This window comes from Halichoerus grypus, chromosome 2 (assembly GCF_964656455.1).
Source record: "Halichoerus grypus chromosome 2, mHalGry1.hap1.1, whole genome shotgun sequence".
Classification (NCBI taxonomy): Eukaryota; Metazoa; Chordata; class Mammalia; order Carnivora; family Phocidae; genus Halichoerus; species Halichoerus grypus.
In genome coordinates this window covers 161,236,783-161,250,974 of record NC_135713.1, presented here as the reverse complement: position 1 = coordinate 161,250,974, position 14,192 = coordinate 161,236,783, and the positions used below count along the sequence as shown (strand labels likewise).

The 14,192-nt window shown below is 59.8% G+C and overlaps 1 protein-coding gene across 3 annotated transcripts in view; it reads left to right on the top strand.

Moving 5' to 3' along the window:
* Positions 1 to 483: 483 nt before the first annotated feature.
* Positions 484 to 14,192, top strand: part of RAI1 (retinoic acid induced 1) — a 116,303-nt gene continuing 102,594 nt past the window's right edge. Inside the window, exon 1 of one of the 3 annotated variants that reach the window (XR_013446045.1) lies at positions 484 to 866. The gene's annotated coding sequence lies outside the window, so the exon portion shown is untranslated. Of the gene's footprint in view, positions 867 to 910; positions 942 to 14,192 lie in introns of those variants that run through there. The other 2 variants (XM_036113058.2, XR_013446046.1) reach the window with 2 other exon arrangements.

Sequence of the window (14,192 nt, the reverse complement as noted above, 5' to 3'; positions counted from 1 at the left end):
GTCCAGCCTATTGAGTTTAGAAGTCGAAAAAAATGTTTTCCCAAACCGTAAAGACGAGGTCATAGTGACGGCCGATGGTGGAGTGAAGGTGGGAGCATGGCCTAGGAACCAGGCCAGAGACTGGAAGCATCTGAGGGCAGGATGCCAGTCCAAATCCTCCGCCCGAGGTTCCAGCCCCCACCCAGTCCCCCGGTCCCACCGCGTCCCCCGGCCCCGGGCGGGGCGTGCGAGTCCGGGAGGGCTCCACCTGGATCGCACGCAAGGCGCCCTCCCCGCCCCACCCCTCCACCGCCGGGCCCGCGGGCGGGCGGGCGGGGGGGACGCGCAGTGGGGCGCGCGGGCCGCCAGGGGGTGCTGTCGGGGCGCGCACGGCCCACCTGGCGCCCGGGGCCTCGAGCGAGCGCAGCCAGGCCGCCCGGGAACTTTTTTCCTCCCGCTCTCGCTCTCCTTCTCCCCCCGCGCGTCGCCCGCCCGCCCGCCCGCCCGTTCGCTCTTCCTGTGCGGAGGGGATCGCATTTCCCCGCGGCACCCGCGGACATCAGGCAGGCCCGGCCGGGTGCGCGGCCAGGGCCCGCTCCCCGCGCCGCCGGCTCCCCGCGCCCCCGGGCGCCGCCCCCGCCGCGGCTGGGCTCCGAGAGTCGAGTCGGAGAGCGAGGCGGCGGCGAGGGCGAGAGGCGAGCCGAGCAGGCCGCCCTGCCCGCCGCCGGAGCGCCGGCGCGAGGAGGGGGCGCCGCGGCCCACCCTCCTTCCTGCCTGGCCGCGGGCCGGCCGGGCCGCCGCGCCCTGACCCCCATGGCCGCCCGGGCCTGCGGGCCGCGAAGTCGCAGCGCCAGACCCAGGGCCCCCGAGTGAGCGCGGGCGCCGAGGTGAGCACCGAGCGCTGGGGCGCGGGGGGCGCTGCCGGGGCAGGGGCGGCGCGAGGCGTCGGGATCCGAGGCAAGGTGAGGAATGGAGGCGGGCTCGGGGGCCGAGCGCGCCGCGGGCCGGGGATGTGGGGGTCCGCGAGGTCACGGCTTTGTGTGGTGTGGGGGTGCGCGAGGTCACCGGATGGCCGTCTGGGGGGCGCGAGCGGCGTGGGGGACGCGAGCGGCGAGGGTCCGTGTGGCCCCGGGGCTGTGCGTGCGCGGTGGCCCGGAGTTCTGCCGCGCGGGGCGTGGGGACGCGGGGGGCACTCGCCCGGCGCCGGGGCGGGAGGGGAGCTTTGTGAGTGCGCCCGGGGTGGGGGGCGGGGAGCCGACTTGTGCGAGTGGGACTCGGGGCCTGGCGTGCGGCACGGCGCGGGAGGCAGGGCGCCAGGGGCGGTGAGGGCCCGGCGTGGGGAGATGGGGCGCGCGGGGCTCTCCGCGGTGCCCCCCACGCGGGCAGCGGCCGGCGCCCGGGCCTGTGCGCAGGCCCCGCGACCCGGCAGGAAGCGGCCCGGGAGGCCCGGGGAGCTCCGACGCGGCCAGGCCCCGGGCGCACGGGCCCTTCGGGGGTGACGTCACGGTCGGGGGCACCGGACACGCGAGCCCCGAGTTCCCGGACCGCGGCGAGCCGGCCAGCTCCCTGGCCCCTGCGCCTTGGAGGCAGGGGCCCCGGGAGGAGGGCGCGGGGGCCGGGCGCCGGGCGGCGTCGCCGAGCGCGGCGGGGGCGAGGGGGTGTCAGGACGCGGGGGGTGACATTTGGAGCCTCGGTCGCGCCGGGGGGCCTCGGAGGAGGGGCGGAGGGGAAGCGAAACATCAGTCAGGCCCGAGGCCGCTGCGTCCCCAGCTTCCTAGGACGCCCGTCTTCCCAGCGAGCCCGTTTTCCTTCTTGGGGCTCTTAGTCCTCCTCAAATCCACGCCGAGGGCCGGAGTGCGGACCCGAGCCGGGCCCTCTTGGGAGCCCGCGATCGGGCGGCGGTGGGGCGGGGGGGTGGGGGGGAGCGCTGGGGTTTCGGCTCCGAATGGACAAAACCGAGTGTAACAATGCGCTATTGGGGGGCTGGGGGAGGGGAGGCAGCGCGCCTGAATGGCGGACCCGGGCCCTGAGCTTCCCCGCTCGCAGCACTCCCTCCCGCAGCGCCTTTCCCATGCTTTCAGCAGGCTCTGATTCAAGGACCCACGCGGGACCCGCACGGCTCCCTCCCACCCAAAGTGCCGCCCCCCCCACCCCCCTCCCGCTTCATTTCTCTTCCAACGCAGCGGTGTGTGGAGGATTCAAGGGCATTACATCTGGTTGCAATCCGGTCTCAGGCCGCTGCCGGGCTGTTAAAACCTCGCGCTGACGTCAGAGCAGGGGAATTACTTCTTTTTATTTTATCTTTTTTTAGTTGTCTGCTGCCCTGGGAGGGGAGGCGGGGGTGGGTTAGGCAAGCTCCGAAGTGGAGGCGCCGGCGCCGTGGGAGCCCCAGGCTGGGGGCTCTGCTTCTCTTCCTCCACCCCATCCTCCTTACAGACCTTGCCCTGCCTAGGTCAGGCTCAGCCAGGGTGGGGGCAGCTCTCGCTGCGGACTCCGTGGAGGCCCCTCCCCACTGACCACACAGCTGTGTTTCCAGAGGCTTCCCTGGGTTGTGGCTTTGGGGATATGGAAGCTGGAAAGGAATCTTGTTTCTCACCCCAACCCTTTGACAGCGGAGGGGGTATATGGGACCCCAGGAGCATCCCTAGGAGCTTTGGGTGACACAGAGGAGTGAGCACAGACCTTCTGGGCTGGGAGAGGCTCCATCCCAGAACTCTGGTGAAGGCTCTCAAAGGCAAAAAGCTTTGGAAGGAAGCAGAGTTATCAAGAGATGACCCAGGCCCCAGAAGCCAACTCTAGAGTGGGCTGAATAGGACTTTTCCCAAGAGCCAGGAGCCCCTCTGGCTTCTTCCTAAACGGAGGGAACTCACCCACTCAGAAACACCATCTCTCTTCCACTGGACCAGGAGGCCCTTGCAGGCGCCCTCCCCCCACCCCATTCCTTTTAGACCCCCAAGTCTAGAGCTATGGTTTTCAAACTCTGACCTGTAGTAAGAAATACATTTTAGGTCACAATTCTCTTCACCACCACTATATAAAACTGAAACAAAAGTTTAGTGAAGTAACTCTTTCCTCTACTTTGTCTGCTGAACTGATACTTTCTGTTCTAGCCTAGTTGATTTTTTTTTTTTTTTTAAATACTGGTTGCAACCCACTAAATTGATTTCACAATCCACTAATGGGTCATACCCAGAGTTTGAAAAAACAGTCCTACAAAATGAATCTGGCTTCTATTCATTCCACAAACATTAATTGAGGCCCTGACAAGTTCTCTCTTTTTTAATTACTCAAGTAACACATGGATTCATTCTTATTGTGAAAAATGCAAATAACCCAGAAGTATAGAGAGTAAAAGTGTCTTCCTCAGCCCCCCCACAGGTAACCCCAGTTAAGAGTTTGAATGTATCCTCCTAGACGTTTTTGCTACTTGCTTACATATATATATATATATGTGTGTGTGTGTATCATATATGCTGATACTTAGTTTTCTTTTACCCCAAATGAGAATACATCTCAGGCTCTTACTTTTTTTTTTTTTTTTTTTTTTTGGCTCTTTTCTCCTTTCCATTTGTCTTGGGGAGGCCATAGGGTGAGGTGCTCCAGGGCAAAGCTCCTGGCTCCGCCACACACTGAATGAGTTACTTACCTCTCTGTGTCTCCATGTGCTGTCTGCCCAGAGGGATAATGAGGGTACTGGCCTCACAGGACTCTAGTGAAGGTTTAATGAGTTATTCCATGTAAACACATAAAGCTTAGAACAGTGCTTGTCCTGCTAAATGCCGGTTGGCACTGTCACCATTATTAGTACTAGTTTATTTCCATGGCAGTCCATGCATGCAGGGTGTTGCTTTTACTTATTTATTTGAGAGAGAGCGTGCAAGCAGGGGAAGGGGGAGAGGGAGAGGGAGAGAGAGAAGCCTCAGATTCCCTACTGGGTGTGGAGCCCAATCCCACGACCCGGAGAGCATGACCTGAGCCAAAATCAAGACTTGGACGCTCAACCAACTGAGCCACCCAGGCGGCCCATCTTGTTGCTTTTAATGGCCACCTGCGGCTGTGAGGTGGATGCCGGCCCCCCCACTTTCGAATGTGTAACTCCACAGGGAGGGACAGGGTGGAGCAATGGACGCTGGGCAGGGTTTCTGTGGGAGAGGTACCTGGGCTCACTGGCCCCAAGGGATGAGGTATTTTCCAAGGACCCACCATTTCTGAGCTCCTGTGCTTCGTGCACCTGCCTCCAGAAAGGTCACAGCCCAGTGGGTGACTGAGAGCCAGATAATACCCAAGGGAACCAGCATTGTCATGGGAGCTTGAGCCAGGTTTCGGGCAGGAAACAGGTCACCTTGTGAAGGCACCATGTAGGTGTTACGGGGATGATAAGGGCAAGAGTGTAGGGCAGCATCTTTGGGAAGACTTGTCCACGCGGAGAAGAGCAGAGGGAGACCGTGTATAATTCCCTTCCAAGACCAGTGGGACAGATAACTTGAGCTTTAGGATTCCGTCTCGACCAGAGTTGGGAGCTTTACGGAGGCAGGGGCTTCGTGGAAGAGGGGGCTTGGAGCAGGTGCTTCAAGCACGGGTAAGTAAGAACAAGAGGCGCATTCCTGGTGGAGGGAACACTCCAGCAAGTGTTTGGAGGCTGGAACAGACGTGGCGCATGTCCCGTCGCCAAGAGGGGAGGAACTAGCTCAGAAAGAACGATGACGAAAGACGCTGGGCTGTTACTGGGGCCTCCCTGGCCTCCCTGCCTCCATCCTGCCCCCTCCCAGCGTGGGCCAGAGTGATCTTTTGGGATCACTACCAGAGTGATCTTTCTCAACCGTAGCACATGCTTCTGAATACAGGTCCAGCCGTGGTCCTTCCCCCACAGCAGGGGCCCCTTCTCGTGCCCTCTGCCTGCTCTGCCCCATTCAAGCCCCTTCTTTCCCCTCGGGTCACATAGAAGCCTTCTCCCCAGGATTCTGCCATGTGCACGTGTGCCTGCCGCTTCCTAGGATGCCCTTCACCTTCCTCCCTGCCTCCCAAGACCAAAACAGACATCCTGTGTCCTCCTCCTCTGACCTGTGAGGCAGACTGAGTCATCTCCCTTTGTCTATACCCGCGGCCTAGCCATAGCGTTTATCATGACATTATCGGTAATTCTGTCAGTGTCTGTCCTGCCCACAAGGCTGGAGCATCTAGGCCCGAGAGCACACCTCCCTCCTCTCCTGGCCCCAGTGCCAAGGGCGAGGCCTGGAACTCGGGAGACGCTTGGAAATGCTTCCTGGCAGGAAGGGCTAGGTGTGCGGGGCCGGGTGAGAGCCCCGACACGGTTTCTGTGGGCCCCTGTGTGGGCCCCTGAGTTCCCCGGCAGCCGCCCGCCCGCGGGATCTTTGCAGATCCTCAGGGCCCTGCTCAGAGGACTCTGTTCTGGCAGACTTCTGAGAGACAAGTGAGGCCAGAGAGGGGCCCAGCACCCCCAGGCTGCTCCCCGAGGGGGCTGGGGAGAAACTGGCTCATCCTGTTTCCCCGGGGATTGAGGAGACCATGTGAGGCAGAGCTGTGCCCTGTGCCTGGGTGGGTCACTGGGGATCCGAGATTGGAATGTGACACGGCGGGAGGGGAGGGGACAGGGAGGGTGAGTGCCAGGGGCTGGAGGCAAAGACTGGGGCTCTGCTGGCAAAGGAGAGATTTTGTTCTGCTGGTTCTTGAACCCAAGGGAACAGTCCCTGCGTGGTGGTAGGACAGAGGGAGGGAGGGACGGAGGGAAAGGGAGGTGAGGCAGGAGAAGAGAGAAGGGGGGTGGAGAGAGAAACACGGAGGGAGGAGGGAAGGAGATGCTCCTCTTGCTAAATAGTATGCTGAGAATCAGGAAAGGAAATATCCAGGAGTACTAGGGCTCTGACCCCGAACATTCCTTCCTTCCCTCAGCAGACACCCCCTCGGGTTTTCGCCCTCAGCCCCATGCTCACCCTGAGCCCCAGAGACGAACCCGCATGTGGTCTGGCCTTCCGGGCCCTCCAAGTCCAAGGGCCAGGTGGGCAGTGAACATCCACTTTCTCTACCGGGTGATCAGGCTCGGGAGCAGGCTCCCGGGGTGCCATGGAGGGGCAGGAGCGAGTCCTTTGTGGGGAAACGGAGGCAGCGGGCCGGGGCCGGAGGGGGGGGCACTGGGAGCCACCCATTAGGAGTTGTGGGGACATCTCCCCTCTACCCTTAGGCCTCGGTCTCAGCTGTAAATTGGGAGAGTCACCAGCTCAGGGCTAAGAAAGTAGGGGACTGAGTGGAGAGAGCTGACAGAACAGGGACAGGCCCCAGGCTGGGGGTCTTGAGGGAGGACCTGTAGACTGGAGCAGAGCATGGGCCCCCTTTCCTCGAGTCCCCTTCTTGGAGACTATGCCCAGGGCAACACGGTGGGGGAGCAGAAGCACCGGTCCAGAATCAGGAAAAGGTTTAGCTCCAACTGCTGCTCAAGGCCTGTCACCTCCCTGTCCCATCAGAAGGGACAGTAAATGTGGTGCCAGGGTCGGGGTGTTTTAGGATCTGCGAAGCGAGGAGTTCCTGGACTTGGGGTTAGGCCAGCCTGGGTACAGTCCGGCTACGGACTGCCCTCTCTGAGGCTCCATACCCCCACCTTTCAAATGGGCACCGTCCGCGGCCCGTCCGCATCACACGCAGCACACGTGGCCGTTCCTCTTCTTGTCAACGGGCCTAGCACGTGGAATCGATGGCAGCTTTGTACCTCTAAGCTTTCCCGGCCGGCACATGGGCCAAAACCAAGCGGGGTAGGTGAGAAGGAGAGTTTCCTGGCCAGAGCTTCTGTCCCAGTGCCGGGGGTGGACCCCTGAGAAGGCCTCCGGCACCTCGTGACTTTGGCGGCAGCGGATGTGGCCGGGTCACCACACGCTCATTCCCAAATCACAGATGGAGGCCCTGTGGCACCGCAAGGGGCTGGGAACACAGCCGTGGCATCTCTGATACCATGGCATCGTGGCTGAGCACTCGTACCTGGAGCTTAGCCGCCTCGGTTCAGATCCCAGCTCGGCCACTTCCTAAGCTGGACGAGCTCCTGGTTCCTTTGCTCAGTTGCCTCACCTGTAAGATGGAGAAAGTGATAGCACCTAACCCAGAGGATAGTTGGGTGAGTTGATGAGTTAATGCTCATAAAAGACTGACAACAGCGCCTGGTACAGAGAAGGTGCTAGAGAATGGATCCTCCTTACTGGTTTTGCTTCGTGCCCTGAAGAATCTCACAGAAGGGCTCTGTGCTGGGGGAAGTGTGTCCCAGCCAGGGCTTTCCTGGGAGGGATGACACCCTGGAAGGGAAGGAAAGGGAGTGGCAGGCACCCCTCCCAGCCCCACCGAGACAGGCCAACTTCTTGAATCAGCGCTTGCCACCTCCGGGCCTTGTTGGACCCTTCCGTGGTGACCCAGAGCTCTTTCTCCGTCAGGGGGGCTAAGCGGGTAAGGCCTGAGGGTAGGGAGGCCCTGCAAGGGCCTTCTTCACTGGGAAAGGCAGGCGCAGACTAAGAAAGATTTCAGGATCAAGTATGGAAGGAAGCTAACAGCGTTCGCTGACAGGCATCCTCAGGCGCCAGAGGCCGCCAGACCACATCTGGGTGTCCTTAAGCAGCTCCCTCCAGCGCTCTGAGCCTCGATTTCCTCCCTGATCAAGAACCGAAAATAATAGTACCTACTCCATAGTTTTGTTTTTAAGAAGAGTTTTAAATGAGATGGTGCCCCTAAAGCACTTAGCTGTACTTGGCACATTGCAAAGTGGTGAATCAGTGTCACCTATTTGTAATAAGAAATATTCTCAGAAAATGTAAATGTAAATTGAAAACCTCCTGAAAGATTCTTCTGGGGGGCTTCCACGAGCCCCATGGGACAAAGAATTGTTACAGTGACTGGAGAGACATGGACGCCCAGAGAAGTTTAGCTAGCGTAGCAAAGTCACACAGTAATCCAGAGCACAGACGAAGGGGGAGCCAGAACTAGGCCTCAGGCTGGTGCTCTCCAAGGCTTTGAGAGTTATTCTTCCAGCGAATAGTTATGGGCAGTCAGCACTGATAGACAGCTGAGGTCACATGGCCCTGTCTTCTGGAAGCTTCCGGTCCGACAGGGCAAATAAAATCTGTACAAGATGATGGTAAGAGGTAAAGAGAGAAAATAAAAACCACCTGTTCTCTTGGGGGGAGGGAGGAGGAGTCCTGCGTTCATTCACTTTGGGAGGGCACTGTGCCAGGGTTAAAGCAGTGGTTCTCCACTGGGGGCGAGTTTGACCCTCTGGAGACAGGTGGGTCATGTCCAGAGACATTTTTGGTTGTCTCAACTGGGGAGGTACTGGTGTCCAGTGGGTAGAGGCTCGGGATCCTGATGAACATGCTGGGGTGCACGGAAATAACCCCCACAACACATTATCTGGCCCAAAATGTCACCAGTGCCAAGGGAGGTTGACCGCCTGCCCTGGAGAATCGATACCGGCCGAGCAGATGCCGCCCCTGTCCTTTGGAAGCTTCCAGTCTGGTGGATGGGCAGCCGTTAAAGACATGATTGCATAGATGTGGGGTTAATCGTCGTTGTGCTGCAAGCTAAGAAGGTAAAGTGCAGGGAGGAGTAGACCTTGGGGGAGGTCTTTGCAGACACAGGGCACAGCCCAAGGGAAAGCTAAGAGGCAGACGACCAGGGTGTGTCTGGGGAGACAGCAGAAAATGATCAAGCCCGGGGGGGGGGGGGGGGGGGGGGGGGTGGCTTCCAGAGGCGGGGAGAAGATAAAGGCCTGTAGGAGCTCTCACCTTCAGCCTGGTTTGAGGGAACCACAACTCCCAGTGTGCTGTACTTTGGGGGACTGAGCCGAGGGGGCCTGCCCAGGCCTAGTGGGGCGGGGGCGGGGCGGGGGGAGTGCTGTCCTCCCGTGGGGGCCCAGCCTCCACCCTTTCTCTCATTTGCATCCCTCTGATAGGTGGGAAAGAGAAGCAGGAAAAAGGAAAGAGAGTGAAGAGGAAGAACGTATTTTCATTTCAAACACAGTAGGGGTGGGGGAGGTAGGAAGGAATCTGGTTTAGGATACCTTTGAGACAAGCACAGAAAATCCCCACCATGGCCCGAAATAGCACTAAAAACAGACGTTTTGGCAAATCAGACTTAATTGAGTGGTTCTCTTTTCTTGAGTCCAGCAGGATGTGGACGGAGCTGGCTTTGTTCCCTTAGGGTGACATTGTCCCCTGGGGCCCTCGCCCTGGCTAATTAAACAGAGAGGCCCTGGTCTCCTGGGCAGGACGGGAGCCTGGGGAGCTCAGCCTGGAAGCCCTTGGCCTTAGCCAGAGGGCCAGAGACGGTGACTGGCAGCAGGGCTGGATGGGTGAGAGCAGAGGTGGGAGAGGTCTGTTTCCTCTAAGAAATGGACTCCTGTCTCTCTGGTTGCTGAAAGGGATCACAGAGAAAAGCCATCATTTAAAGAGTGCCTGCTATTTTTGTGGGCATTGGGTGGTCTGTCCTCTCTAAGCCCGATCAACTGCCTTGTACGGATTGTCAAGGAAGCTGAAGCTCAGAGAGGTTAAGTGACCTGCTTGAGGTCACACAGCAACCAAGTGGCGACGCTGAGATTGGAGACGGCATCTGCTGGCTCTAACCTGCTCCTCGTTCACCTCCTCACAGTGGCCACTCATCCAGTCAGCAGAGAATCGCTGGTTGTGAAATGATACTGCAACCTGGTGGGAAGTTTTTAGGGCTTAGAGTCAGACAGAAATGAGCTTAAATCCTGTCTGGGGCAGTTTGTCTCTGTGGCTTTCTCTCTTGGAGCCTCCTGCCATTTGTCAAGCGGGCACAATCATGCCTTTATCCTGAGTTGCTGTAGGGGTTAAACTCTGCACGGAGGGGACAGGAAGGGGAAGAGGGAGGCCCAGGGAGGTTAGGACCTGCCCAGGGCCACCCAGCGTGGCAGGGTACAATAAAAGAGCCCTGGGTAGAGGGAACCGGGAGAGATTGTTAGATCTTGTGCAGTATCAGTATTGGGTTTCTTTATTTGAACGGGGAGAGAGGGCAGCCCCCACTCTGCAGGTAGAGAAGGTGGTGTGGAATGCGGGTGTTTATTTTTCTTTGCCTGTGAAAGCCCTGTTTCAGCTTAGCCTGATGAGGCTTCCCAAGACACTGCGGAGGGTGCCCGAGGCTACACACTCTGCAGTGCCCACCACGCAGAGGGATCTGCTCAGGTGCCTGCCCAGGGTGGGCACTGAGAGGGCACCTACCACGTAAGGCTCCCAGCGCAGCCTGTAAGCCCTCATCCCAGAGCCTGGGATACGCAGGAACCCCCAGAAAGAGTGAGGGGTGGGGGAGGGCCGAAAAACCAGGGTGTCCCTCTGCCTCCTCCAATTCAGCCCTCCTGGCCCCATTCATCTCCTTATCTCCTGGCAGCCCGTGGGCTGCTGGGAAGTCAGGGGCTGCCTTCCTGATTGACGAACAAAACAAGCCTTGCTCACAAAAGGAGAGGGGAGGTTGGCTGGGCCTCTGGGGCTCCCCTCCCCCTGCCCCAGCCCCTGGCTGCAGGCATCTTTCCTGTTGCACCTAGCTGGTACCCTACATTCTGAGAGGCGGCAAGGGGGCTGCAAAACCATCGTGGGTCAGGCTGCCCCAGCTGGGTGCCCTGGCGCTGGGGAGGTGGATTCGAGGAATGCTGGGGTGGCTGTGAGGCAGGGCTTGCTGGAATGGCCGCCCCCCCACCCCCTTCCCTTCAGCTGGCTGGGAGGGCAGCTTGGAGAGGAAGCCAGGCCGGCAGGTAGCAGAGAAAGACATCGGATCCAGGGGGAGCAGCAGAGAAAGCAAACAAACAGGGCTTTGTGTGGCTGCAGATTGGCGTCTCAGAAGGGAAGCCAGGCCTGTGGTAGTGGGGAGGAGGAGGGACCGGGAGGCCAGGCCATTGCTCTGGGCCAGAGATAGGCGGCTGGACCAGCCCAGGCTAGGCGGCCAGGGAGCAGGGAGTGCCACTGTGTGTGGCCAGGCGTCCGGAGTCACAGCCTGGCTGAGTCCCAGCTCTGCCACTTCACTCCTTAACAGATCTGGGCTTGTTTGCCCACGGAACCTGGGCAGAGTCACTCACATGCAGGACTCGGGAAGATAAGTCATCTGGCCCGACTGGCCGGGCCCAGTCAGTGGGAGTGCCCATCCTACTCTTGTCCCCCATTGTTGCTGGGAGAACACAGGGTAAGAGGGGCTCAGGGGCTCCCCGGGGAGTTGGCAGCTTAGCTGGGTCTCCAGGGAGGGCAGGCAGGGCTGCTCAGAGCCTCGGGCGCTTTGACGGCTTCGGAGGCAGCCATACTGAGGGGAAACAGGTTCTTGCTGTCCAGTAACAGATGCCTGGGGTGTAGGTGGGTAGAGCTGGTATCTCAGGCCCCAGGCCTGGGGAACTAAACGCTGCCCGCTGCCCGGGAGGTGGAGGCGCACTAGGCTGGGGGAAGGGCCTTCTTTCGGACAGGCTGAGGGGGCGTTTGGTCGGGGTGGCAAATTCTGGATCCTAGCGCGGGCAGCCCCAGCTCGGCCCGCCTCTGGGGGCAGGGCAGGCCTGGGGGGGGCGGGGGGAGGGAGGCTTAGGTAGGAGCTGTCAGGCCAGACACACTGGCAGCTCGATTATCGCCTCCGGGGCCATTTCCTCTCCTCTCCTCAACCTCGAGAGGGGGCGGCGAGAGGGCAAACGCCCGCGCTTCCTGCCCTCCCCTCCGCTCCCCTCCGCTCCCCTCCCGCGGGGCCCACCATCTTGGCCGCGCCGGGGCCTCCTCCGCGGCGTCCGGCCTGACAAGCCCCGGCCGGCGGGCCGGCGACGCCGGGAGGGGTCGGGAGCCTCGCGGTGCGGAGGCCGCGCGGGGGCGGGGGGGTGACGGGGGGCGAAGGAGGCGGGGCGGCCCGCTCCTGTCGCCATGGCAGCGCCCCGTCCCGGCGTGCTCCGCGGGGCCGCTGGGCGGGGCGGCCGAGGCCCCGCCCCCGCGCCGAGCCCGTGTCTTTCCGGGAACTCGAGGCTGTGGGCAGTGGCTTCCAGTCCGGGCGCTGCGGCTCGAGGCTCGCTCTGCGACCGGATCCTGTGCGGGTTAGCCTCGGGACGGGCTCTGCTCACAGAGTCCCGCAACCCCACATCAGGGGCAGCAGGAAGCGCCTCCTGGGGCCCGGCTCCTGGGCAGGGACGTCGTTGAAAGTAGGGCCCGGCCTCCAGGCCACGCTGTCCCGGAGCAGCAGGCTCGGGGCCTCCAACTCTGTCCTTCGCTGGTGCTCCCCGTGGGCCAGCCGGGCCTACCTCCCGACCAAGGGCCAGAGAGAGGAGGGGCCAGGAAGGCACCCCCACCACACCACGGCGTCCAAGACTGGACGCTGCCACCCAGACGGCCTCCCTCCAGCCCAGGAGCGCGGCCCTCCCCTAGTTGGCAGCCATTGGGCTGTCTGGCCGGGAGACACATTCCTACCTCCCGAGCCCCGGCACCCCGTCTGCCCTGGGGGCAGCCCCTTCCGGAACTTTGCTGCCAACCCAGCCCTTCCTCCACCCCTCCTTCCTTTTAGTGCCTTAAGTCCCCGACCGGTCACTCCAGGGCCGCCTTCTGTCCCCCAGTCTTTTCGGAGGCACCGACTCAGCTGACCCTCTGTCCCCTCCCACCTGGATTGGGCAGACAGCAAAATGTAATGCCAGCCTTTAGGTCTTGGAAGGGAGGCTGTGTGCCTGTTGAGCAACTATCCCTTGGCCTTTCTCAAGCCTCACGCGGTGCACACACGCTCAGGGAGAGTGAGAAGGGGCTTTCAGATGCAACAGGAAGGGGCTCAGGCTCGCTATCCAAAAGAACTTCCCCGTCCTAAACATTTTGTTTTTAATGGAATTATCATGTTACTATGTTGAATTTAGAAAAATCTAAATATACGGTTAAACAAGTAAAAATCCCGTGTTTCCACCCCTACCCCTACCCCTACATAACCACTGTCAACTTTTTTTTCCTAGACGTATGATAAAGAATATATGATAAGTAAATGTAAAATATGGGACCATTCTATATATTTGGTTTTGTAAGGCCCTTGGTGGGGTTTTTCTCTCACTATAAAAGGAGGATAGGCTTATTACAGACTTTTGGAAAATATGACAAGTTAAAAGAAAAACAATTCACCCATACTCCCAGTCTCCAAAGGCAGCCACATTTGACTTCTCCCCCTGTTCACGGGGTTTTTTGTTGTTGTTTAAGCATGCCATCATTCCTCCTGTGTGTACCATTTGATATCCTGCTTTTCTCACTTAATGTTGTGTAACATTCTCCTTTTTCCCCCGAGTCTGTGGGAGTCTTGAGAGAACCGGAACCACATTCTTGTGAGAGCTTCAGAAAAGAGCAGGACTAGATGATCCCTTTCTGACTTTGTTCACAGCCTCTCTCCACGTGTAGACCCCTCAGGAGCCCTTCCTCATTGCCATTAACCTCTGATAAAAGCAGCAGCTGGGGCCAGGGTTCCTGCTAGCTGAGGGCCCAGGAGGCCACCTAGCCTGCTCAGGGACACTGAAGACTCATGGCCCCAGCTGAGACTCAGGTCCCATCAGCAAGGGGCTTTAATTGGCCCCAGCTGCCTAAGGCTGCAGTGAAGGCTCAGACCTCAGCCTCATTCCAGCCTCCTTTGCCCGAGCTATGCTCAGACCCAAAGACCCTTTGTCGGGCCTGGAACCCACCTTCTGTTCCCTCTCTACATCCTAGGAGTCATTTTTGCTGCTCTAAGCTCCTCTGCCTCTCCCTGGGGGCATGCGGGCCTGGCACCAGGCACAGGCTCCCTATGCCCAGCTGCCCCTCAGGCCTAGCTCTCCTTGCCCCCACTCATCCCTGCTGCCAGGCCTTCTCTTCTTCCCCATTCCTGAACGGTTCAGTTCTAACACATCCAAGGCCTGTGTGAAACAGGCCTTGGAAAAATCACAGTTGCCAGGGATGGATTGGCATTTAAAAGGCATCCAAGGCTTGGGGGGGGGGGAGCTGAAGAGACAAGAGAATGCAGGGCCCTGTCTCCGAGCAGCAGCTGAATTTAGTGGATGGAAAATCACAGAATGCCCCTTTCCCTGGGAATAACACCCCTGGCAGAAGGGCAGCGGGTGGGGCACCAGACATCATGCCCCAGTGGCCGCACCTGCCACCACCACGTGCTCTCCAAAATGAAAAGATGTGGGAGGGCTGTTGTGAGCCTACAGCGAATGGCCCTGTAAATTATATTCTCTTAACAGGTTTATTCATTTA